This window comes from Pezoporus wallicus, unplaced genomic scaffold (assembly GCF_028554395.1).
Source record: "Pezoporus wallicus isolate ANWC-B61680 ecotype Strahan unplaced genomic scaffold, APGP_CSIRO_Pwel_v1 scaffold_2584, whole genome shotgun sequence".
In the NCBI taxonomy this organism is placed as follows: domain Eukaryota; kingdom Metazoa; phylum Chordata; class Aves; order Psittaciformes; family Psittacidae; genus Pezoporus; species Pezoporus wallicus.
Window position 1 is genome coordinate 12,943,519 of NW_026642851.1, and position 14,263 is coordinate 12,957,781.

At 41.6% G+C, this 14,263-nt stretch overlaps 1 long non-coding RNA gene across 1 annotated transcript; it reads left to right on the top strand.

The window, feature by feature from the left end:
- Positions 1-227: 227 nt before the first annotated feature.
- LOC130611736 (uncharacterized) lies at positions 228-5,266 on the top strand. The gene is made up of 4 exons (XR_008975294.1): positions 228-307; positions 3,359-3,425; positions 4,566-4,797; positions 5,105-5,266. It is a non-coding gene; the product is annotated as an uncharacterized LOC130611736 (long non-coding RNA).
- Positions 5,267-14,263: the final 8,997 nt, after the last annotated feature.

Sequence of the window (14,263 nt, forward strand, 5' to 3'; positions counted from 1 at the left end):
TATACTTTCAAACTTCCTTTCCTTCGTGTGCTGGCAAGTATTTAGCCATGAAAGAAAATGTTGAGTTGTGCATTTTGTGCACAATCTATATCAAACAAATGAGTCGGCCTTTTTGTATCCTCTTTCTAATTTGAGATGACTCTGAGGCAGCTTTGCTTTCAGAAAATCAGGAACTTTGGGGATTCTTTTCCTCTAGCTCTGATATTTTTTTTTTTTGCTTATAAAACAGTCTGGGTGAAGCATACAACACCACTACCTCCTTGTGTGACTTTTCTCTGTCTTCATCTGGTCTGGGCAAGCACCTAGGGTAGGTGCCAGGACCCCTAATTACTCACCCCGCATCTGGGATTGTGACTTGGGTATCTTTCTGGGTACAAACCACAGGTGAGAAGAGCAGGTCTAACCTTTTTTCTCCCTCAGAAGGTGTTAAGCAAATCGGAGCCTTGTTTCCTTTCAAGAATTGAACACCTTCAATCAGCTTCTTAAGCGCATAAAGTCTGCTTGGGTTTTTTTGCCTCCTGCCCACTGAAGGATCCAGGAGCAGGTTCACCTGCTGGTGAATACAACTTGCATCAGGGCAGAACCCATGGTCGCACTGGCTTAGTGCAGTGGTGGATGCTGCAACCCCCATGCACAACACAGGGAGAGGGGCTGTGCTCCCTGCTGCCACACACTGAGATGAGGAAAAGAAATTTCAATCTACAGCATAAGGCTTAGAAAATAAATTGCTCTGCACCATGCCAGATAATTTGAAGGGTATTAAATGGAATCCTTTTAAGAGGAAATGCTTGCATCCAAGAAAAGGGCAGCAAAGTAAGGCTGCTGGACTGAGGGAATTGCCAGCCTGCTTACTAGTACCACAGAACAAAGATAAAGGGATTCACCACTGAGAGGGGGATGGTTTCTTACACCCTTCTGCTATTGAGCATTCATTCAGGTCTCAGTTTATTTCTCACTACACTATCTGGAAAAGGACTGTCTGAAAGGGCAGTGGCAGCCTGAATGTCAGCATCACTCAGCCAGCTCCAGGTGTTCCCCCCACTCCCCCTGGCCATGAGTCCCACTGCAGACTGGGAAATGGGTCTTGCTCCGCTCATCATTGGAGGGGGTGCCACCATCAAGGGAGGCATGATTTAAAAACCAGGTCTGTCAGAGCTCATTGCCTCAAGCCAAAGGCAGCAAAGAATGGAGAGGAGGGGGAATTGCCCTGGGAAGGGTAGCTGACAGAATTACATGGTTATATTGGATTAATCTGCTTTGTGAAATGAGAGGATGTATTGAAATATTCAAAAAGACAGGGGAAAAGAGAGGAGGAGTAATGATATATTACCGAATCACAGAATTAGCTAGGGTGGAAAGGCGTCTTTGCAGATCAAGAGCAGGATACTCAGAAGCATGTCCAATTGGGACTTTACCTAGCCTGACAACAGTGCAATCTCTGCTATGATATCTGAGACGACTTTAAACTGGCTGTGTTGGGATAGTGTTGCAGTGTGTTGAGTAAATAACCTGGCTCTGAATCTTCTAGATGTTGGCTCATTCATTCAGCAATCCCAGGCACAGCTACAGGTTGGGCAGAGAAGAGATTCAGAGCAGCCCTGTGGAGAAGGACTTGGGGCTGTTGGTCGATGAGAAAATGAACATGGGCCGGCTTCAGTGTGTGCTCGCAGCTCAGAAAGCCAACCGTATCCTGGGCTGCATCAAAAGGAGCGTGACCAGCAGGTCGAAGGAGGTGATCCTGCCCCTCTACTCTGCACTTGTGAGACCTCACTTGGAGTATTGTGTGCAGTTCTGGTGTCCTCAACATAAAAAGGACATGGAACTGTTGGAACAAGTCCAGAGAAGGGCCATGAGGATGATCAGGGGACTGGAGCACCTCCCGTATGAAGACAGGCTGAGAAAGTTGGGTCTGTTCAGCCTGGAGAAGAGAAGGCTGCGTGGAGACCTCATAGCAGCCTTCCAGTATCTGAAGGGGGCCTATGGGGATGCTGGAGAGGCACTCTTCCTTAGGGACTGTAGTGACAGGACAAGGGGTAACGGGTTAAAACTTAAACAGGGGAAGTCTTAGGATATAAGAAGGGAATTCTTTCCTGTGAGGGTGGTGAGGCACTGGAATGGGTTGCCCAGGGAGGTTATGAATGCTCCATCCCTGGCAGTGTTCAAGACCAGGTTGGACGAGGCCTTGGGTGATATGGTTTAGTGTGAGGTGTCCCTGCCCACGGCAGGGGGGTTGGAACTAGATGATCTTAAGGTCCTTTCCAACCCTAACTATTCTATGATTCTTACATGGACCTCAGCAACTGCTGTGTAGAAACATCCTGGAGGACCTTCAATCTGTTATGGACAGGCCAGGGCTATTGTAGGGCTTTGTAAGGTTACAGGCAAAGTAGACACAAAAATGAAAAACCATTCCAGAATGACATTTCAAAAATGGCCTTTTAGATTTGGCATGGTGTACCACAGAACATGACAATTCTTATGGTTTCTTCAAAATGCTACACATAATCACTATTATAAAAACCGATTTTTGTTTTATATCTATAATGCTATAATCCACAGTCCAAATGTGTGAAGGAAGAGCAGTATTGAAAATAAGCTATTGAAATATTTTACATTTCCTTAATGTCAGTTTTAATGAAACTGGCATCCTTCTGTAGCATGTGAAGATTTGAATAGAGATGCTTCTGCTTAAAAGTGCTCAGCAAACTGTAGTTCTATTTTAGTTCTAAGTGACAAAAATCTCCCTCAAAGGACAGGGTTACCTTTCCATTAAAATCTGAAAATCCCATCTTATGTTATTTGGTCAGACTAAATTAACTCATATTTCATTTGGAATTCTTCCTGAATGAAAGGTGCAAGATCTAAGTACAGCTTTGATTTTTGAAAAGAATTATCAAAAACATAAGTACAGATAGGTGCAGCAGGTCTCTTTCTCATCAGAAAAAGAAATGAAATAGTTTAGTGAATATCTTTGCCATGCGAGTTCAAAGGAAGATATATGTAAAACTGCTTTTGGTATACAAACTCTATAAATTCAAAAGGAAATAATTAAAGATCTGAGGGGCCTTCACACATACTGATTTCAGTAAAAATTGAAAATACTCAGGGAAAACACCATCATGCACTCAAATACACCATTTTAAAACTCCTTCAGCTTAAATTCTGAGCACAGCTCAGGACATTTTATGTGGGCTGTGGAATTGGGACTTTGCTACTAGAATGCTACTCCCAGGGGCTGGCTAATAGAGCTAAACCACATCATGCAAAGAGACCCTGGGATATCTCCAGTGTTCACTTTTCAGGGGAAAAGAGCTATAAAGCCTCCATCCTGACATCTTTCCAATCTTTTTTTTTGCAGCTATTCTTTGAGTATCACATTCATAGTTGTAGAATTCAGCAATATTAGACTAATGCCTGTGTAAAGGGTAAGAGACACTACATCTTTTAACTTACTTTATTGCAAGCTCTCTGTACCGAGTTTACATGCAACACAAGAGGTTAAAGATTCTTAGAGAAAATATCTTTGTCATCTAGCTTCTTTGCTAAAAGATAAGGTTACTAAGACAAATATGACAACACCAGCCACACAACATTAAGGATATGATTCTCAATAGCCTTAGCAAACTTAAGCAAATCCTTTTCAGCAGTCTGACACCATAAATGAAGTGTTTGAGATGGTATCTCCAGCATTTGAAAGAACAGCCCTGACACATACTTTGTTTAGGGAAGATGACATTTCTGTTAAAGTTCAGCAAGTCACAGAATCCTCTTAACATATGGCCAAATATTACAATATTCTCTTCTGAAAAAGGTGAGTGTGTTTGCAGATCTCATAAGTTTCAAAGTCAGAACCAAAACTTATTGCACCTGCTTCACTTCGCATTTTCAGCAAAGTAAACAAAGATGAGGAGAAGAAGAATAACGATAATAATAAATCCCACACATGCTTTGAAGACATAGAGAAGACAAGAAAGCAAAGTAAATTTTGCTATTACACAAATATATAGTACTGAAATTGCTGAGGTAGAAGTTGAAGAATATTTTGTATGATATTATCACTGTTCTGGTTTGATCACAAGCAAGCCTCAAACCTAGACATGGGATTTTAGCCATAGTGTGAGATTCAGCAGCCAATTTTTTCCATAGCTTAGATTACCTCTGAGTATCTTGAGGTTTGGAAGTCCAAATAAACGTCTGAAAATTTAGAACATATGGAGTAGAAACTAGGCTAGAGATCATGCCACAATAGAGCCTCCTGAAAGGTTGCAGTATTCCTACTTTGTGACTGGATTGGAATGCTGACAGATTGATCCTCACAGGACTAGGTTAAACCAGAATGTAGAAGAATGAAAACTTTTTTATGTAAACATGTAAAAAGATTTAGATTTTCTTTATTTCAAGGTCTGGGTACAGGATCTGGTCAGTTCTTATTTATTCAAAGCAATTTACTTAGTGCTCTTTTTTATTTTGTTCTTCATCTATCTAATAACATAAAAAAAAAAAAATCTCTGTAGGAAATAAAAAGAAGCATGAAAGTGTACCATAAACAGTATGTATTTACATAGTGTTTGAAAGTGGCATAGCTTGAAGAGGAAGATGCTCCGTTTACACTATCCACTAGCAGTTTATGCAAACTGGCTGCATATCTGCACATCCTAAACCATGAGGATAAGGACCAATCTTCAGAATTGTTTAAAAGGTTTACAGCTGCTTTCATTGAAATAAATGTACTGGAAACAACAGAATCAGGAATTGGTGCAAAGGCTATAACATTTGCATAAAGAAACCATTATGAAGGTGTGCCAACAAAACAATTGTTTGATGTTGCATTACAAATATATCTTCGCCTCTCCCCCCCCCCCCTTTTTTTTCTTGTTTTAAGATTCAGTTTGTCCAGATTTTTTGCATTTAAAGAACAAAATACAGGAATTATTTACTGTATTTACTGAGATGCAAAGTGGAAACTTTCAAAGAAATACTAGAAAATTTATCAAGATTAGATTTGAGTTTAAGATGTGGCTGGCCTCTTTATTGGGATTTCAATATGTTCTTTGCCATCTCGGCTGTACTACCAGAATTGCTTCTCACAAAGTCTTCATTTCAGGTACCAGAGGGAACATGGAAATACAGAACAACATAAATGTTAGAAAAAAGCACCCAGAAATTAAAAATTTCTGATGTCTTCAGATTAATAGAAAAGGGTTGGCATCTTTCATGGTGACATTAAGCCAAAGTGTCTATCAGGACACAGAATTTCAAGGACTGCCCTCATAATCCGGTAATGGAGCCAAAATCTCTATTGCACAAATGCTTGACAAATACTTATTATTTTCTGGAGAACTCAAAGCTGCACCTCATCCTGAGCCCTTGGAATATTCCAGCAAAACTTTTCAAGTGGATGCTGTAAATACTGACCAAGAAGGCACCTGGCATTTTTGTCTTTGTTCTTTCTATTTCTCAGCATTGCTGTCAGTGTCAGTATTCCCATTGGAAAGTCTGAGGCTGGATCCTGGACAAGGCAGAAAGGTGAGCCAGAAAGGTGAAGAGCCTCTTCTCCTTTCCCTTGTGCACTCACCCAGAGACCACCTTTCAACAAGAAGGTAAAATTTCAGCATTCAAGGGAAAAAAAATGCTGCCTGTAACTTACCTGGAGTAACAGCTAACTGTCTGCAAACATGTGAAACAGAATGATAACGTCTTTTGATCAGCACACCACAAAGCATAAAATACTTTGTACTCTCTAACTTATTACCTTTTTTTTTTTTTTTGGAAACGAGCATTATGTGAAAGATCCTATAGACTGGCAGCCCTTCAAAGAAAGTTCTCAGCACTGGAGTCGTAGCTCACCCCCTCATTTCCCCTCCCAGGCCCTGACGCTAGTCATCCCAGTGTACTGATGCAACTGCTCACAGGGAAGGGGCAAGCCTCAGCACAAGCCCTGATGATGTTTCTGGTGAGTCTGTGACTTGTTGCTTGGGTAACCAAAGAATGTAATCTAAAACCCATGGTCTTACCGTTTTAAAGCTCTTCACAGCACATGACACCTCTGAGGGTTTTTTTAACAAAATTTTAACTGCTTCTGACTCTTCAGATTGTTTTTATAAGTTCAGATATTGAACAATCTTCACAAGTTCAGAGCCGTGGTTAGGAGGGCTCTGGAGGGCCAGCAGTTAAAGGTTGGAATCCCACTTGCGCTCTGGGGAATCTTGGGGAACAAATGAGACTATTAACTGGTTCTGATTCTTCAGCGTCTGGGATGGACAGTTTGAATGGAATCATGATGCAGCCACAGAGAATTCCTGAAGCACAAAGGGAATGCAAATGCAGGATATGTTTGTGGGAGGGGTCAGTGCATGAGGTATTCAGCTTCCTTTAATCAGCATTTGGCTTCAATTCCAAATAGCATTTTTGCTTCCATAGTAATCTCATGATGGTGATTCCTAAACATATTTCATGTGAGATTCAGCGCAGTTAACTGCGTGTTCTGGTGGCTCTGATTTTAACCTCTTTCTTCTTCCAAAGATCTATGGGGCATTCTTGACAAAGGCTATCTGGCTGGTCTACTACGAGCAGCACGAATGGCTTTCTCAATTTCTCTATTGCAAATGGACTGTAATCCTAAAGCTCGTGATGTCACGAGAATCTTTCTCTCGACTTCCTAGTTCTTTGGACTAAGTCCATAGTACAACCACTTCCTCTAGTTCTCAGTTGCTATTTCAGACTAACACACACAAGAAGTTTAACTTCCTCCATTAGCTTTGTATATGCAGAGGAATGTGAGCAAGAAAATTGAATCAAAATGGAAATACTACTTCCAAGAACCAGTCAAAAAAAGGTCTTGCGAGCATGTCCTCTGCTTACAGAAGTGTGATTAGTATGGGGTAACTCCAGCACTGAATTTTATGGCACCTTAAGCTGAAGGCGATTATCAATGGTAAGGTAAAGAAGGCCAAATTAATAGGCCAAAGTCAGAGGAAACTCCCTGTGAGCTCAGAGAGTTTCCCTTGAGAAAGGGAGGTAAGGTTTGGCTCATAAACCCTGCATGTAGATTTAGCAAAAAAAGGGATTTGTCTTTTCATATTGGAGGAAAAAAGAAATTTGTTCTCTTATGAAGAAACTGTACATATGGACCTTGTTAATTACTGGGGGTTCCATAGCATTTATCTGTTCACCAGCATATTTGTTTCCCCTAACATCTAATGTTCCTTTGACCTTTAATACAGTATCAACGTTAAGCAAACAAACTAATAAAATAGCATGGTTACCAAAACTTATGAGTTTCTTTTGTATTGTTAAAATACTTTCTTTTGCAGTCTCACTCATTTCCTGTCAGGAAAGTTTGGCACTCAACCTCCAGTATATAAACAAGCCCAGGAGCTGGCCCAAGTCAGATATTTTGCACAGCTAACTGCAGAAGATGCCTTAGGACGAAGAAAATATAATTGTCCCTAAAGGACCTGATCTCTTTTTGGGAGTCTACATCCTTCTGCCTGGCTTTTTAAACATCTCTGTCCATCTTTCTGGGGAAACAGCCAAGTAAAAGCAATGAGAACGCTTACTATGTTGTGTTAAAATTCTAATGAAATTTTCAGTTGACTGTAAAGACAGGTTCCTGATATATGTGTGAATATTCCTGATGCAAATGAGATGCACTGGAATTGTCTCTCTTTTGCAGGTAGTGAAAGGAGGTTATAGTTGCAGCTCCCTGGGAGACATGCATTAGCTCAGGTAGTAAGGAAAGCCTTATGCAGAGCACTGTCATCTCCAAATTAATATTGGCTATTAGCAGAGCATTACATCTATGTTGTTTGGGGATTCGAGGTAGGTCTGACAGGAAAACTTGTGAATCACTGCTCCACAGCGCAGCATATCGTCCTGTGGACATGACCATGCTATGTCTGAGCCTAAAAAAATACTAAAAAAAAACCCAAACAAACAAACAAACAAAAAGAATTAATATCCTTTCCTCCATATAAACTTTTATCTTATATTGCTTTTTGGGGACTCTTATCCATCTACTTGATCTTTGCATGAAATAATTCTGCTTTTGACTTCTATGTTGCACCTTGGACCTACAGATTTAAAATACCCCCTTTTGCCTTGTTTTCTGGGTTGTTTTTTAAGTGTTGTGAGTTTAATGCTGATACTGCATTAGTGATCAATCAAACATTTGCCAAGAGCACACACAAAATAAATTAATAAATAAAGCCTCTGGTACATTTTGATGTGCCTTTGAAAGGAGGAAAATTCCTTTCACATGGCCTCTTGTCCCTAGAAATCTACAAGTTTCTTTGTCTTGGCAAATGGCCAAGCAGCACCGTGACGTACCATTTTTCTTGGCCAGTGTTTTTAGGTCTTTTGAAACCAGACCAAGTGTTCACATGGTATTTCTTCATTTAACAGCTGCAAGACAGTAACTGCAGCTGCATGTGCCATGAAACACAGCTTCCATCTACAGTAAGGGATGCTATGTTTTTGTTTTTCTGAGGTAGCTGACTGAATGAATTCAAACTCAGGACTGACACAAATAGTGCTGCGGCTTCCTATGAAGCCATTTTACTCTACCTATAAACCTTAGTACTTCAGAAAGCAGAGCCAGAGAGGGGCCTTTGCAGGGTATGCATATGCATGCTAATTTTCTACATGCATAGGACCAAATTAGCATCTCCCTAGGTGAATGCCATGCAAGTGGACTGCAGCTGAACATCTGTAGCCCACCTGGCAGCAATCTTTGCAAGCCCACACCGCTCGGTGCCTCTCCTCAGCCCAATCCAAATCCCCTGAGTTTACAGACTTGGCAGCCTGTTTAAATTGACCCTGTTTGGAGTGGTCCCTTACATCATTTCATTTCATAAGCTGTTAACTAAGCTATTTGTGAGATTGGCCCAAGTTGCTTGCTGACAAATTGCAATGATGCCTGTAAAAAAGGGGGGAAAAGGGAAGGGGAAAAAAAAGTCAAAACATGGTTCATGTGTAAAGCAAAGTCAGCCAGGAAATACTTATGTCAGGTCCTGAATGATCAGATGTTCTGTAAGTGGAAAGGAGGAGCAAATGTTTCCCTGTCTGCTTGTTAGGGGTTTTTGTGGTGTTCCACTGAAGAGTGATGAGGTTTTTGTGGGGTTAAGATGTCTGAAACTAAGCCTGGCAGGATGGAAGGATTCTGCCCATGCTTAGAAAGAAACATGCATCTGTGCACTAAAACATGCTGTTTTAAGACCTTAATAATACCATTATTAACTAGTCGTTGGTGGTTTGAACATGAACTTAGAGGGGAACAAACCCAGTTTAATAGCCACAAGATGAATTATACCTCATAACATCTGAGAAAAAATTCCCAAGGAATATAATAGTTTTGCCAAGACCAGAAGATTGGTCAGTTAGGTGAATGTGGTTCCCTGCTAGATTTACTTGGATACAAGTATGTGTGTTAGTTTTTTATCCATTTGTTCAGGAATTGAGATGATCACATTGTGAAAACAGGATTTCTGTCCAAGAGGTCACCTATCTATACACAGTAAGATATAGATAAATGGGAAAAACTGAGAAAAGACAGCATGATATAACAGCCATGTTTATCAAAGTCATCACACTCTTCCCTTCCTCCAATTTATTTTTCCTTTTTGTTCTAGTAGATTAGCAGTGGCTTGAGGCTTGCAAGCAGTGGAAATGTGGCTCCCCTACTTGGGTTGAACTAGGGCAAACCAGCGTGGTAGGGCTATGCAGGCAAGATGCTGTGGGAGCTTCACCCTGCCATACAAGGCCAAGCCCTGGCAGTGATAGGCTAGGCAGCTGAAAGTGCCAGTGAGGGGGAGTCACTGGGGAACTAAGCAGAGCAGTCACTGCAGACCACCCTGTCTTTGTCTGTGATGAGAGATCCCTGGGGAGCACTTAGTGTTTCCTGCCTCTGGAGGTCCCTTTCCTTTAGGATCCCTGAGCTGTGTGTCTCATGGCTCTCAGCCACACAAAGATTTGGGCACATGGCTCATAGGGTCAAGAGGAATGGCCACCCTTGTAGAAAAAATGAAGCTCATCTGTGTTTACTGAATTCTTTTGGCATGTTGTTTTTACTGAGAAGAAGACTTCTGACCCTGTCTGTTCTCCCGGAGCAGGACACCAGCACGCTTGTTTAGGTCCTCCTGCAAACACTCAGTATCCAACTCTGTTGATTGTTTTTACAACCTTGTTTTAGGCTATGATACCATTTTAATGCTTAAAAGTAATGGATTGATAAAATAAAAGGAAAATGATTGTACTTTCTACCAAGGATTTACTCACAAAATCCATCCAAAGTTTTGTTAACGTTTATAGATATTTAAGTGTGTGAGCAGTCCAATGGTTCAACAGGTTGTTTTATCCATGGTTCATCATTAAAAAGAGTACCTCATATCTTACCATCCAGCTGTGGCATAGCCCCTTGTGCTTATTATGTATTCAGACATTATTAATAATTGATTAACCCTTTACAAACAACTTAGATGTGGAATCTCTCTAGAGTGGAAACAGGATCTGATCAGGCAGAGACTTGTCAAAGAGGTTACTAGGCAACCTACTTCCTTTCTGGAAAAAAAACCACATTAATAAACTGACACATGCATTCAGGTAAATTCTACTCCATTTTTACTTGGATATTCCTTTTGTGAATTTTATTTCTTTTGTTGTATCTCTGTTTACTGAAAAAATATGTCAAGTGCTCTAGGGGATTTGGGCTGAATTTTCTGTGAAAGGGTTTTTTACCTATGTCATTTATTAATTCTCCAATCCTACATGGCCTGGTCTCCTCATGACATACCAGGAATTTCACATATGCACTCAGGGGTGAATGGGCTGTAATGATTTCCCCATATAAGACTGCCAAGATGTTTGTTGTTGAAATGTGCTACTATGCAACAATTCTGGGGTGAAAAGCATGTGTATAAATTGTATGAGTGGCTTTGTTTGAAGTCCTGTAACCACAAACCAACTGAATCTGTATTATGGGTTTATAGAACCACAGAATCACAGACTGTTTTGTGCTGGAAGGGACCTTTAAAAATTATTTAGTTCCACCATCTCCTACCATGAACAGAGTCATCTTTCACAATATCAGGGTGCTCCAAGCTTCATCCAAGCTGACCTTGAACACTTCCAGGGATATGGCATCCACAACTTTTCTGGGCAACCTGTTCCAGTGTCGCGACACCCTCACAGTAAAGAATTTATTCCTTATATCTAACTCTAACTCTACTGTTGTTTATTTTAAAAATGTTACCCTTTGTCCTGTCATACAGGCCCCAGTAAAGAGCTTTTCTCCATCTTTCTTATGAGCTCCTTTAAGTATTGAAAGGCTGCAAAAAGGTGTCCAGAGCCTTCTCTTTTCCAGGCTGAGAAACCCCAATTCTGTCAGCCTGTCTTCATCGGAAAGGTGTTCCAGCCTTCTGATCATTTTTGTGTCTCTCCTCTGGACCCGCTATAGCAGATCCATGTCTTTCTGGACATCATAGAAGTCATAGGTGATCTGCCTGGGGATTTGATTTCATCATCCAAGCAAAATTCAGGCAAGCTATAACTCTGTGGAATTACGAAACATACCTGTCCTCATGACTCCAATGGAAGAACCTATCCTTTCTCTCCAAGGCAGCATGCCATAGCCTGCCAATAACAGAGAAGGGATAAGCACACATGATTTACAGTAACTTTAAAAGAATTCACTCAATGGCTTAAAAGCTTTCTATATAATATTAGTTCCTATGACTCCTAAACAAGCCTTTTTTCTAGTTAAAAAGTGCAAGTGTGTGAGCTGGGATGTACCGAGCAGACTTGGTTTGACAACAGAGGCTGAGTTGCACAACTGAAAGGTATTGCTGGCAGCATGCTCGGAGTATTCACTATGGAGGTTTCATAAATTTAGAATAAAGCACCTGCTTCTATGTTGAGTCTTTCCTTCAGTACTGAATGCTCCTTTGAAACCAAAGATACTGATATGTTCTATGCTGCAGGGAAATCAACGGAAACTTTAATCACAAAATTAAATAAAACCAAAGCTACCAACATTACATGGTAGCACTTTTGGAAAGAGCAACATGATGTTTTGTGGTCCTCCTGCAATTTGGCTTATTATTTACAAAAAAAAAAAAAAAAATCAGTATCTTCTTCAAAGCTATTGGGATGGAGAATAAGGACCTTATCATCATTTCAAGTTAACATCTTAGTGGGCTTTAGTGCAGTTACAGAGGAATAGCACGGTGTGTGCTCTTCAGTGACGTAAGTGGTTTTCACAAAAGAAATTTGTTAGCTTTTAGATCCATGTTCATTACGATCCTTGAAATTCCTTAAAAAGTTTGTGCCACCATCTTACCCCATTCATCATTTATACATTTCCCAGTCCTATCTGAAAAGCAACAGTGTGAAGGTAGCTGTCTGTGATTTTTTACTACTTTCATAGAATCATAGAATCATAGAAGAGTTAGGGTTGGAAAAGACCTTAAGAGCATCAAGTTCCAACCCCTCTGCCATGGGTAGGGACACCTCACACTAAACCGTGCCACCCAAGGCTCTGTCTAACCTGGCCTTGAACATGGGCAGGGATGGAGCATTCACAACCTCCCTGGGCAACCCATTCCAGTGCCTCACCACCCTCACAGGAAAGAACTTCTTCCTGATATCTAATTCCCCTGTTTAAGTTTTAACCCATTACCCCTTGTCCTATCACTATAGTTGCTAACGATTAGTCCCTCCCCAGCATCCCTATAGCCCCCCTTCAGATACTGGAAGGCTGCTATGAGGTCTCCACACAGCCTTCTCTTTTCCAGGCTTAACAGACCCAGCTTTCTCAGCCTATCTTCATACGGGAGGTGCTCCAGTCCCCTGATCATCCTCGTGGGCCTTCTCTGGACTTGTTCCAACAGTTCCATGTCCTTTTTATGTTGAGGACACCAGAACTGCACACAATACTCCAAGCAAGGTCTCACAAGAGCAGAGTAGAGGGGCAGGATCACCTCCTTCGACCTGCTGGTCACGATCCTTTCGATGCAGCCCAGGATATGGTTGCCTTTCTGGGCTGTGAGCACACACTGAAGCTGGCTCATGTTCATTTTCTCATCGACCAACACCCCCAAGTCCTTCTCCACAGGGCTGCTCTGAATCTCCTCTTTGCCCAACCTGTAGCTGTGCCTGGGATTTCTCCGACCCAGGTGTAGGACCTTGCACTTGGCATGGTTAAACCTCATGAGGTTGGCATTAGCTTTCCTCACAAGCGTGTCAAGGTCCCTCTGGATGGCATTCCTTCCCTCCAGGGTATCAACTGAACCACACAGCTTGGTGTCATCGGCAAACTTGCTGAGGGCGCACTCAATCCCACTGTCCATGGCACCGACAAAGATGTTGAACAAGACCGGTCCCAACATTGATCCCTGAGGGACACCACTCGTTACTGGTCTCCGGCTGGACATTGAGCCATTGACCACAACTCTTTGTGTGTGGCCATCCAGCCAGTTCTTTATCCACCGAGTGGTCCATCCATCAAATTGATGTCTCTCCAATTTAGAGACAAGGGTGTTGTGTGGGACAGTGTCAAACGCTTTGCACAAGTCCAGGTAGATGACATCAACTGCTCTACCCCTGTCCATCAGTTCTGTAGCCCCATCATAGAAGGCCACCAGATTGGTCAGGCATGATTTCCCCTTAGTGAAGCCATGTTTTGGCTGCCACCAAGCACTGTGTTGTTTTTCATGTGCCTTAGCATGTCTTCCAGGAGAACCTGCTCCAAGACTGCCAGGCACAGAGGTGAGACTGACTGCTCTGTAGTTCCCTGGGTCATCCATTTTTCTCTTCTTGAAAATTGGGGTTATATTTCCCTTTTTCAAGTCATCGGGAACTTCACCTGACTGCCATTTTTCGAATATGATGGCCAGTGGCTTAGCAACTTCATTTGCCAGCTCCTTCAGGACCTGCGGATGGATCTCATCAGGTCCCATGGACTTGTGTATGGTCAGGCTTTTAAGATGGTCTCAAAACAGATCCTGTCCTACAGTAGGCCTAGGGTCATCATTCTCACAGTCCCTGTGTCTGTCTTCCACGACTTGGGTGGTGTGGTCATAGCCTTTGCCAGTGAAGACTGAGGGAAAGAAGTTTGATAATTACTTCAAAAATATGAGCAGAAAAATTCATTGACAATGACAGCAACTCTTCCCCGATGTCTTTATTCTATAGGTTTTGTAACAGGAGAGAAATAGGAACTGCATTATATAGGCTTAATCACTTTTAGATTTATCTGTAATGATGGACA